This window comes from Drosophila virilis, chromosome 4 (assembly GCF_030788295.1).
Source record: "Drosophila virilis strain 15010-1051.87 chromosome 4, Dvir_AGI_RSII-ME, whole genome shotgun sequence".
In the NCBI taxonomy this organism is placed as follows: domain Eukaryota; kingdom Metazoa; phylum Arthropoda; class Insecta; order Diptera; family Drosophilidae; genus Drosophila; species Drosophila virilis.
In genome coordinates, this window is record NC_091546.1 from 29,045,608 (window position 1) to 29,059,344 (window position 13,737).

The following is a 13,737-nucleotide window of genomic DNA, read 5'->3' on the forward strand; positions in this document are numbered from 1 at the left end:
TCTAGTCGGAAGCTCCCGACTAGGGTATGCCCTGAACCCTCTTCTTCCAACATCAAATGCATATATATATTCTATTTTAGAAGCTATATGTCAAGTTTGGTGACTCTAGCTCTTATTATTTACCAAAATTGCCCAAAAAACAGGATATCGATATCGATTTATCGATTGCTTGGAAACGGAGTAAGTTATCGATCATCGGAAACAAACTCGATCTGCGCGGGAATTAGGAGCACCTACATCTAATTTCAAGTCTCTAGCTCTTATAGGTTCTGAGATCCTTGCGTTCATACATACGGACGGACGGACGGACAGTCAGACGGACATGGCTAGATCGACTCGGCTATTGGCGCTGATCAAGAATATATATACTTTATGGGGTCGGAGATGCTTCTTTCTGCCTGTTACATACATTTGGATTTTGCACAAATACAAAATACCCTTATACCCATTTTTAATGGGTTCAGGGTATAAAAATCGGTAATCGAGCTTAGTGTCCATTAAAACGGTACGAATCGAGATATACAAATTTTCGAACAGCTTAGCATACACAAACATTTTTCTATTTTTTTTTTATAATTCAACGGTAACATTAAAAATTAAAAAAAAAATTTAGTGCCAGTCTTGGGCTTTGGTTTTTACACAATAAAAAAATATATACATGCTTCACGATTTACCAATAACCAAATAGCACTTTTTCCATTTTTAAATATAAATTGTAGAGCTAACTTCTGAAAGGACAACCCGAGCAAACTGATATGATAATGCAGCCTAGAGCAATGACAATAACTCAATTAACGATACCTCACACATGTCTGTATACCTCTAATGAATATAATCATATTATTGCAATAACTCAACAGCTGTAATCTTTGTTCACGACTAACAATAGAGTTAACACTGTTGAAGGAACCTCACAGCTGCCAACATGAACACTGGATTATCATAAGCACAACGCCCAGCCGTAAAGCTTACAATGTTTGCCTATTCACCAATTCAACCCAATAAACAGTTTGCCAGATTATATCTACTATGCAAAGAAGCGACCTCACCCGAAGCAGCACTCTAGCCCCAGACATCATATTATTTTTGAGTGGTTAAGTCAGTCTGCAGTTGTCGTGATCATAATTAAATTTTGCGCCCATACAAATTTATTCTCTATTATAAATTATTTTTAAACATAATTATATCTTTTTGGATTGACGTTTCTAATGTTTTCATTACATTACGAATGCCAAACTCCAACTATTAAACATTAGCCTATTCGATAAAAAATCTGTTTTTTTTTTTATCTAGTTTAAAATTTATCAAGTGCTAATCACAACTCAGAGTATCCTATAATGAGCTTAGCATCAGTTAGGTGTCGCCTTTTGTTTAATTAACAGCATTAGGTGATCTACGGAACGCCTCCCGCGAAGTGGACTCCCTTGTGGAAGGCCAAACTCGCGCCTTTTGAGACAACGGATAGGTGTACCTGTAGCCCGGGGGTCTGGCCAACCAATTGCTGTGAACCAACAGTCGATCGTTGTATCGGCATCAGTGGAGGGCGATCTGGTCCTTGCATGACTTTTACTTTCTTACGTTAAGGCTAGGCAGCAATTCCCCAGATCAAAGTACCGTGCGTCCATACGGGGGCAATAATACTCAACTACACTGTGCGCTGATTGTTGACGGAAAGCTTGCTCTTTTTGTTCAGCAGCCAATATAGGCTGGTGATTTTAGTTCGGCAGCTATTAAATACTGACGTGATGTTAAGTCTAAAAGTTAGTCACTGGTCGAAGAGATATCGTGACATTGATATTTAATTTTATTGGCAATCATCGTTTTGGATCAATTCGCAACTCGTCCGCGTCACGGACCGGTATGTATGATCTAAATAGTAAGAACAGGATAGGAAAACTACTTTGGGGTACGCCTACCAAAACGGAATAAATGGCTGTTGATCCCGGGAAGGATTTCATGACTTCGAAGAAAGGTGAGGGTAGAAAAGATTTCAACTAGGCCCCAGTTGTCATATTCGGTCAAAGGCCTGCTCGGCGATAAAGACTGCATTACAGTACTTATTTAAATCAAACGGCTGACCTAGACGTGACCGGCCACTTCTAAGCCTTCGAGATCTATGACTGGAAACTTATCGGCCTATAGGACAAAGGCCCACATTTCAGGAAGGGAGATTATCGATACGGTGACAAACTTTCACGAAGACGGGAATTATTGCACTCTTAAAATCGCGTTGAAGACTATCACGAGGAAGAGCATCGCATTCTCAGCAAGAGCCTTCAATGTTCTGTTGCAGACCTAGTCGTTTCCCAGGGCTTTTTAGGAATTAACCTTCTTTACTATACAAGATATTTTCGACGAGGTAAATTGGAGCGGAAAGCAGAGCAAAGCAGGCAGCACGGTGTGATAGTAACGCCTCCTTAATGGTCCACCCTGTACCTGTTGGTCTTGTTGACTAAATGCTGGGAGCGGATGAAAACTTTTCGGTTGCGTTTCTTCGAAAGGGGGCGGCGTAGTTCAGGGGAAGGCCTCTTGAGAAGGCCTGGAGACGGTGTGGCGAACTTACAGAGCGGTTTTGCGAATTTTGATTGTGAATATTTCCAAGGCATCGTCTATATCTGTACAAGAATTCAGCTCCATGTCGGGATCGCATCGCTTAAATTTTTCTAGATTTGTTTTGCGATTAATGAGGCTCTCTGCAGGAGAATTTTATGGTGCGGCGGAGTTGAGTGTGATAATTAATGGGAGATGATCCAATGAGCTTCCATTGAGGGATTTTTTGTATACAGCGAAGTCCGGATAGTTTGGGTTGCTATAAGCTCTGCATGAGTATCTTGTGGGACAACCTGTCGCAAAATTTGTTCAAATTTGAGGATAGGACAAACGTCGCACCGCTGGCCTCACCAAAGCCTACTCTTGTCGTTCCAAACTCGGCCGCCAAGGCAAAAACGGTATGGATGTCTGAAGTTTAGGAGTCGAGTTCCAAGTAGTCTGGCTTCGCAGAGAATTTTATGCCAATTCCGTAGCTTTGCGCTAAACGATCCACTTCGCTCATTTTTGTGGAAACACAATTGCCGTTGCAAACCAGAGAGTTTATTGTTAATTACGCGTGTTGAGCAAATCCCATATTTGGGTTTGCATGCTTAGCATTTGTTTTTGCATTACATTACATAGAGTAATAAATAAAATTCATTCGGGATGGTCTGTAATTGAGTAGACCGATTGTTGAGATGCTGATGTTGATACGCATCATGCGTTTGTGCTCGTTTCTGCTGCACCTGTTGCCTACCCTATAAATAGTGCTGCATATTGGGTTAGCTTTAATAACCTCCAGTTGCATCTGCATTCGGAAAGCTGCCTCTATTGGTAGGTTTAGGCGACGTTTGGGAGTCGACCACTGAACGTTTTTAAGAGGACATCGTCTTTGGTTAATTTGCAGAGTTTTGCTTATTAATACTGCTGTTAGATCTCTTCATGAGATTTTGGATTTTATTGTTTTTTAAGAAAGCAATTACTTACCTTCAGCCGGCTAGCTTAACATTAGAACTAATAAACAGGTTAATAAAACAAATAGTAATATTCCAAACGAAAGACACGCAAGACACGCAACAATTTTGTCAAGAGCTCAACTATAAACAACCAAATTATCCTTTTGGTGAAGTCAATAAATATGTTGTTTGTCCTAAAATAAATGGCTTCATCTAAAAGTTGATGAAACACCAATTTGTCGCGATTTTGTAAGGTTTAATTGTAACAAGTAAGAGGTTCTAGACGGGAGCTCCCGATCTGACCCCTCTAATTCCAACACCAAATGCAGATCGCGAAACGCGCTCGTTTAAAAGAATAAAAATAAAATAAAAAAAAATTCCTTTGGCAGGGTTCGAACTTGCAATTGACCGTACCACTTACCACTGCCTCTACGCTGCAGTCACACCAATAATTGAGTCTTATTGAGAAAAAAATGAATTAAAATAGCAGTAAAGAAAACAATCACACTTGCAATTCCGTTGATAAATTCGAAGCAAACGCGCATGAATGTGTGTGTGTACATGTATACCGAAATTCTTGGAATAGATATTTAGTTCAGTTTGGAACATTCAAAGAAACATTGCAGTGTTTATTGAATTCAGTTAGATCGAATCAACATATATATACATACATGACCTCATCGCCTTGACGATACTGGTAACTGGCGCAGCTGCTCTACGGACACAACTACAATCCTGAGGACGATCCCAAAACCAAGGAATAAGAATGAACCTTACACTAAGTCTAATTTTGTAAGTTATCGAGATTACATTATCTGATAACCTTGTGAAAGTGCGGTGAAATTGTTGTATACCATTTAAAAGTATTCAAGTTAAACTATGCCTAAATAAAAATATAAAACCAAAAAAAATATAATAATAAATAAATTGATATAAAGTAAACAAATTATACACCAACAAATAAATACCAAAAATCAAAGCAAGAAATAAGAATGCGCAAAATATATAAAAATAATAAAACGTTTTGCTTAATGTAGCGTCAGGCCACACGCCCACACATCGCTGTATATATACGTATCAAACCAAACAACTTGTTCGATGCGGACTTTTGGTAGCAGCAACGTGTGCGGTTCGTTGCGTTTAAAGAGCGATGGTGGCAAATAGTTGGTGCATAGCCAGCCGCGTGGCTAAGTGACAACCGCGAGTTGCACCGAACGCTGGACGCGGATCAGATCTGTGGTGAAGAGGTCACTTAGCAAGTCGATCGAACACATCGACATGCTGGACGCGACACGAAATGGACCGAACAGGTCACTGAAACGTTCGGTAATAGTCAAAGCGGCAGTCCGACGCCTGTATTTGTAAATCGTGTGATACAACAGAATAGTGGTAAAAAAAATCAACAAGACAACACAAAAGACAGCCAATAAAGGAAATCTTATAAATTCAAATAAATAAAAAATTAAAATAAAATAAAATAAAAAAAATAAAATAAACAAAATATATATATAATATATATATATATATATATATATATATATATATATATATATATAATATAATAATATAATAATTGACAAGTGTGAGCTCAGTAGTCAATATCTCCAAATTAACACTAGAGACTCAACGTTTCACCATTAAGATGCACATAGAAAACAATACAACTTCAGAACTTCACATTTTGGACGAATCGTCCAAGAACATAGTAAAACTGCCCGTCAGCATCGCTAACGGCGCATTTTGATGCGAAACCACAAAGATTTCCGAAGATGTCCTCATATTTGGAAGACTGTACCAGCCAAAAACAATTTCAGTCTTATGGAAAAAAAAAAAAAACAACAATTTATGCCTAGACTCAGAATTACAAGTCAATAAATACATCAAGAACGATTACATTGAGATAAATGCCATATCCAAAATTAATAATAATAATAAACCAAAGGACGCTATCAATATACTTACCCAACTACGTACAGACCATCTAAACGCTGAAGAGTTAACAGCACTGCGAAAAATTCCCTAAACTTTTTTATCAAGAGAGAGAGACAACCTCACCTTCACTAACTTGGTCAAACATAGAATACAGACTACAGACGAAATTTGCAAATTGCATACAAAACCATTCCGATGCAGCCTTATAGACAGTCAAGAAATTCAGAGACATCACAAAACTTTTAGAACAAGATATAATCAGACACAGTCATTCCCCATGGAGAGCACCAATTTTCGTAGTTTCAAAGAAACCCGACGGTTCAAATAATAAGAAATGGAGACTAGTGATCGACTGTAGAAAACTAAATGAAAAAACCATGAAAGATAAGTACCCCATGCCAAACATCAACGATGTTCTTGGCAGGATAGGTAGACTCAAATACTTTACGGCTTTAGCTAGCTAGCGGATACCACCAAGTTGAGATGGATCCACGGGATATTAGCAAAACAGACTTTTCGACAATAGGAGGACATTTTGAATTTGTACGAATGCCCTTCGGGCTTTCCAACGCCCCAGCCACCTTCCAAAGGGTGTTAGAAAACATCTTAGCAGACCTTAACGGCAACTGTTGTTTTATCTATCTTGACGACATTAGAGTCTTTTCATCTTCACTCTAAGAATAACTCACGACCTAAAGTTAGTATTCGACAGGTTGAATAGAACAAATTTAAAGTTTCAACCAGAAAATTTTGAATTTTTCAGAAAAGAAATCGAATACCTAAGACACGTAGTAACCGATTCTGGTATAAAACCTACCCCCAACAAGTTAATCGCCATTAAAGAATTCCCTATGCCAAAAACCAGACGCCAAATCAAATCCTTCCTAAGACTGCTCGGTTACTATAGAAAGTACATAAAAGATTTCGCAGCAATCACTAAACTCTTGACACAACAACTTAAAGGCACAGCCACAGTAAAAATAAGTGAGGAATATACTAAAGCATTTGAAACTTGCAAAAAGATTTTCAAAACCCTTTTATACTTACTAAGGACGCTAGTAATATCGCTATTGGGGCAGTTTTGTCCCAAGGCAGCCTTAACCACGACAAACCGGTGTCTTTCACTAGCAGAACCTTACCAGAGTTAAATTATTCAACTGTAAAAAAAGAAATGTTAACTATAATCTGGGCTACAAAACATTTTCCCCCTACTTATAAGAACAGAAATTCTAAATAGTTATGGATCAAAGGCCATTGACTTGGCTTATGAACTTCAAAGAACCAATTTCAAAATTGGTTCGATGGAAACTACAGCTACTCGAGTACGAGATAATATACAAGAAAGGACCCCAAAACGTAGTAGCCGACGTAGATATTAACGACGCTGTTTTCCCCATAAACAAGAATAACATTAATACGATTCCTATTACCAACAAACCTTTAAACGAATTCAAAGTACAGACTGTATTCAAAGTTGGAACACAAGCTGAAATCTTTACTTCCTTATTTTTCAATAATTAAGAGGTTCTAGGCGGGAGCTCCCGACTAGGGGATACCCTGAACCCTCTTATTCCAACACCAAATAAATTAATAAAAAAAAAGTTCCCTTGGCAGGGCTCGAACTTGCAACTGACCGCATTACTTGCTGTCGACTCTACTCAACAGCAAAAAAAAAATAATACTTTCCCCGGTAGGGCTCGAACTTGCGACAGACCGCACAACCTGCTATGCCTCTACTCAGCAGCCACACCAACAACTAAGTACTTATGATAAAAAAAGGAACTAACATTACAAAAAAGAGATGCAATTACCATGCTGTTAGAATGCGAAGCAGACGCGCAAGAATTTGTGTGTGTACATGTATACAGAAATTCTTAAAGCTGCTGCCCCATTCAATTGCCCAGTTGCTTATAACTTTGGTTTTTCTTAACCGATCTTTATGAAATTTTCTACAGTATATCTTATTGTACCATAGAATATTTGTGTATTCTGAAAACGTCAATTGCATTTAAAATGCGGCTTAAATCGGTTGGCAATTAAACTTGGTTTATAAGCTTGATTTATAGCTGTGGGGTGGTAGCGGGGAGGTGACGATAGGTATGAAATAAAAGATACTTGAAATATCTATAATATTCTAGAAGCAACATATCATGTTTGGTGGCTCTAGCTCTTATTATTTACCCAATTTGCTCGAAAAACACGATATTGGTATCGACTTTTATCGATTGCTTGGAAACGGAGTAAGTTATCGATCATCGGAAACAAACTCGATCTGCGCGGGAACTAATTCATCTAATTTCAAGTCTCTAGCTCTTATAGGTTCTGAGATCCTTGCGTTCATACATACGGACGGACGGACGGACAGTCAGACGGACATGGCTAGATCGACTCGGCTATTGGTGCTGATCAAGAATATATATACTTTATGGGGTCGGAGATCCTTCTTTCTGCCTGTTACATACATTTGGATTTTGCACAAATACAAAATAACCTTATACCCATTTTTAATGGGTTCAGGGTATAAAAAGGACAAAATAGTAATTGCAGTTATAGACGTATTATACAACTACATAGATAATATAGCAGAAAGTATTCTGCTAACCAAATTGAATATAATACCTAAATTCATACTATCCGAAAAAGAAATTAGATTTTTAAACGAATTTATTTCAAGACAAAATGTCTTAGTAGAATCCGATGAACACTTATATAGATTGTTAACATTAGAAACTTACATAAATAACTTTAATATAACGTTCCATGTAAAAATTCCGATATGTAACAAACAAGTATATAAATTAGCACACATTGTCCCTCTACCGTTAGACCACACCACCAAACGTCATCTTGTACGATCAAAACGGTCAAATCTTGTACCTTGAAAACAAATGTCCCAAAGTCAATTAGACATTTATATGCGAAAACACATTTAAACAAACTAACTTAGTCAATATCCACTGCCTTAAGGGCATTCTCTTTGACCAAACGGCAACATGCGACATCAACGATGTCGGCCATCAAGAGGTCATCAGAGAAGTGCAACAACGACATCCTTCGTATTTAACACTAACAGCAATGTCACGTCTTCATGTCACAGACCCTTACCATACGATGATACTGTAATGGAGTTTGAACAAAGGACAAAACTGTCCATAGAATCATTCAAACAAACAAACATAAACAACACGTTCGAAGATTTAAATCTGCAAAAACTCCATTTACAGACATTATCAAGTCGAAACGACCTTTCACACTTTATATACTGCTAACTAAATTGACAATATCTGCAGTATGCATTTTGACACTCGGCGGAGCCTCCAGCGATGTGCTTTACGGCCATTCCATCGATGTGGCCATCACTTCATTCCAGGGGGGGAGGAGTTACCGAATATACCATACAGGGAGAAACGGCGGCGGCAGCACAGCGTTGTGACACTATGTTGAAATGCTGATCCAGCACTTTAACAGGATGTTGGTTGCGGCAGTTCTGTTGCAAGGCACTTGAACTGCTGCAACGGCAATTTGTCAGATACATGTTGATAGCTTTTAAGAAAACCATTGTATACATTTAGCTTTACTGAAGCTCGAACAATAAATAGATATTCAGTTCAGTTTGGAACATTCAAAGAAAACGTTGCAGTGCTTATTGAATTCATATTTCATTTACATCAAATCAACATATATATATATATATATATATATATATATATATATATATATATATATATATATATATATATATATTTTTATATATATCACCTCATCGCCTTGACGATACTGGTAACTCTGGCTGTTGCTAGCACGTGAGCAATCTAAATATGTAACTGTTTTTTCTTAACCGATCTTAATGATTGCATTAAAACTGTGGCTTAAATTGGTGGGCAATATATGTTGGGTTAATTACTTGATTAATAGCTCGGCAGTGGTAGCGGGGAGGTGGTATAGATAGGTATAAAATTAAAGATACTTGATATATATATAATATTAGAAGACTAGATCGACTCGGCTGTTAATGCTGACATGCTCTTTCTACCTGTTACATACATTTGCACAAATACATGATATCCTCTTTACCCATTTTGAATGGGTTCAGGGTATAAGATGCAATATTGGTGCTATTAGTTTCACTGAGTTCACCATAATGAACCTGTAAAATTTGTTTTTGCTGAATTTGCGACCCTATGCTATTTCGGCAGCTAGCACGTAGATATCGCTTACACTTGAATTGCATACACAACGATTTATATTGGAGTTTCCCTGCTCAGCTTGTACCTTGTACTGGTAAATTTAATCAATTGTTTGGTTTCCTCACTCGCTCTGTACTTCAAAATGGGTCAAGGTACCTGTGGTATATTCTGTACTCCTCTGGGTTTTTTGTATATGTTCTTATTACGAAAATAAACTATTCTTAACAAACACCTTTCATATAAACGTTTTCTTTGAATCGCATTTCTACCAAAGTGGTGTAGATTTTGTTAAAAATGTGAGACACAAATGAAATGATTTTTCATATAGATCCTTGAAAATGAATTGGTGCACGAAACGTCATCCACCAAATCTTTGACCCCCATTGCCATCAAGGAGGAATACATTTTTGGAAAAGTGTGAAATACCCCTCAAATGAATTTGAACAAAGAACTTTGAAATTGAGTTTGAGGCCGATCGGATGTTAAACAAAAAAATTGTATACAAACATTTTTCACGATTTTTCCATACTTGCGGTGGAATTTTCCGAAACCCCGTGCACCCGAAATTTCTACCTTAATCACATAAGGTAACTACAGTAAACATTTTAGCTTCCTACCTCTTATGGGTTGGGCTGTGCGTTGATCACCAATCAGTCAGTCAGGACAAACAGTTTTATATATAGAGATTAATAATATTTCTGTTTTGGCCGCCACCAGGTTTTTAATTTTTTTTTTGTAATTTTAATTTTAATTTTAATTTTGCTCCAATATATTTCAACTCTTCACGAAAATTGTAATCTAATCAGATATGATTGTTTCTGTTGTTAATGTTATAGCCCTATACTTGAATACTGCTCTTGTATCTGGTCTCCACAGTATAACAACAGCAAGGATCGTATTAAATCTGTTCAGAAGCAATTTCTGCTTTTTGCCTTACGAGGTTTAAATTGGGACCCTAATCCTTGGTTGCCGTCCTACTCCAGCAGACTGCTTTTTCTCAACATTCCGTCGTTAACCAACCGTAGGACAATTCTCGGTGTTGTCATTCTACATAAGTTGATTATTGGCGACATAGATTATCCTTTTCTGCTAGGGCGTCTTCAATTCTCTGTTCCGGCTAGACCAACCAGAAATTATCGCCCCTTATTACTATCTACGTGCACAACAGACTACGCTATGCACAATCCTTTTCGCGTGCTATGTAAAAATTATAATAGTTTGCATCACGTATTCTCTACCGAACTGTCTCTACCCTTAATAAAATCGTTGCTTTCAGGATACCTTCGGGAAGTCGCTGACCATTCCCAGCTATGAGCAGGGGCATAGTTTGCCGGACAGGCTGAAAAATTTTTCCCCCTATCTACTTAACACTCTTTATCTAACTTACATTGCTTTACTTTATTAATAATCTTCTTACTTTCTTTTTTCCTATTTATTGTATTTTCTTTATTAATATAGCAAATTAAGATTATTTTTAATTTTACATGAGATCACTTTTTTACTACTTACAACCTTCTGCTTAGATGAAGGCTCTAATAACGTCACTGACAAAATTAGCTGTGAAAAGGGACACAGCTGGCCGGACTGGCAAATAAAACACCTCCATCGGTCGGTGATGCTCTTAAGAAAATTGTATCCTTTAACTAGGCTTTTAGCATATAATTCTATTGTACAATCTATTGAATAATGAGGAAGACACTCGTTTTGTCGACCCTTAATAAATAAATAAAGCATTGAAAGATGAATTCTTAATTTAGGAAATAGTTAATGTGTTAAAGAAAATAGTGAAGAAATAAAAGCACAAAAGAAGGGATTTCAATGCAGAATTAAATTTTTTCTTATGAAAAATTCTATAATCGGTGTGGACCAGTGTGCTTAAAACGCAATGTCGAACTTTGCAAGCACAATACCTATTATAAATCGATTGAAAACAGCTATAAGTCGTCTTCAGTAGATAAGAGTGTCCAATCGACCTAAAGATCATTCCCGTGAAACCATATATACAATAGACTCTCTGTCGAAAAGGCTAAAGCCGCAAGGAAGCAGGTAACACAATGGCTGGAGAAACACGTTATATTTGAGTGTGTGTGTTGACTATCGAAAGCTTAACAGCATGGCCCCTCAGAATTGTTTGCCTGTATACCCGATTGAAGATATCCCAAAAGAAATACAATCTGACAATGTTTGTATTTATAAAATGAGGTTTTCAAGGCCCTGTATCAATTGTACGTACAATTAAGAAAATCGAGAATGTGAATATGAATATATAACAAGGCATTTCATTATTTAAAAATATGATATACCATATTTATCGGAGATTTTGTGGTCCCGATGTTGAAGTAAAGATAACAAGGGTCTTTACTAATTGACGTTTTTGTCCACAGTTAGAGGCTTGGCAAGTCTGAAGGTTTATTACACTGCATATCAATCATTTGAGGCCCATGGATACAAAATTACATTAAATTAGTATAAGTACATACTTGTCCGTTGTGGATGCCTTCTCCAAATTTGTGTGGCTCTTTTCAACCAAGTCGACCGGTTCGGAAGAAGTTATTTTTAGGCTGAGAAGCGGTCATCTTTTAATTTCCAAAACGTATCACAGCTGTTGCTTTTGTAGAAAAGGTTTGTACGAATTCTGACCGCATATATGGTAGAATGTATGTGGAATACCACAGGGGTAGCCAGAGGGTATGTTGCGGTTGAATAAGTGGAATACTCAATCCTATCCATATCTGCAGAAGAGCCGTCAAAATATATGCGCGATATATGCACGCGTAAACACTTCTACCAACTCATCACCTTTCGAAATCATGTATGGAATAACGATGATGGGAAAAGCTAGGGAGTGCGAATCGGACCTGCTGAGCCTAGAGCTGATAGAACAATTAAATAATTAGCGGGAGCTGTAGAGTGTAGAGGCCAAGCACAAAATATAGCAGCCTACTTCAACTACGATAAGAAGCGAGATATAGGCTATGACTATAAATTGACGAATTGGTAGCCTTAAAGCGATTCCAATTGGTATCAGGCCGCATTCCTAGGCCCATATCAGCGGAAATAATATCAAAATGAGGAACTTTTGTCAACCGGGAAGAATTAAAATATAAGGTGACAACATCAGCAGGGCTTTGAGAGTCGTTGGTTGGGTTACTGTGGTTCCATTGCTAGTTGCAGCGTCTGTGGCCTGGGAGTTGTCAAAAGCCTTATAATGCAGATGTCGTCGTTAATTTTGGCAATTCGCAAAAGTCATTGTTTTTTTTTTTATAATTCTGATGTACTTGTATTACTCTCCATCAGTCATATTATAAATTTAAGGTGAAACATAGTCCTACATATTTTCTTTATGGGATCGGACCTTCTTCCTTCAGTTTATTAGATGCATTTGCATAAAATCATTATACTCTTTTTATCAATTTTGAATGGTTTCAGGATATAAAATTAAAAAAATTTGTACCCTTGCGCAGAAGCACATGATTGCAGAAGGTTGCTTGGGAAAAAAACCTGACACGAAATATTAGTTTGAAAGTTTCTGTACATATTGTCCATTGAATATGTTGCCAACGATAAATTTGTGTTATGAATGCGAAGGAGCTTTAATTAAATTTTCTTTTTGATCTGACAGTGCAGGGGATTGAGTCCAATAATTGTTTCAATAACCAAAGTTGAATACGTGTGCATGTCTGTCTTTATTGAGCCGCTATAGTTGACTGCATCAGGCAATAGCTTGTTGCACGTTTTTTCGCCAGAATAAAGCAGTCTAAGAAAGAATGGGCCTGACGATATACGATCATGTTATGGTTGTAAAGTCAAAGTCCGACGATTTATCACAAGCGTAGAAAAAATGCGGAGTTTTTCTCAATGTCTTGACTAGAGTGCATACAGCTGAAAAAGAGTTTCCCTGGATCTGTTTTGGCTCACTCACTCCTAGCTGCAGCGTAAACTGGGTTTCTTATGAATGGATGTGTAGAAGAAAGCGAGGATATTTCTTAATGTATTATTGTTTTTCGGTGTTAAAAATAAAAAACATATATATATATGAATTAAAAATTACTACTAGATTTGAACAGGCTACGTTCCGTCGTTTTGAAAACTTGTTATACTATTGTTTCGCTATTTAGCTTTTTTAATAGCTT

At 37.3% G+C, this 13,737-nt stretch overlaps 1 protein-coding gene across 2 annotated transcripts in view; it reads right to left on the reverse strand.

Moving 5' to 3' along the window:
• The window catches only part of GATAd (GATA zinc finger-domain containing protein GATAd), a 90,386-nt gene that overhangs the window by 63,290 nt on the left and 13,359 nt on the right, over nt 1–13,737 (reverse strand). The window lies entirely within an intron of this gene.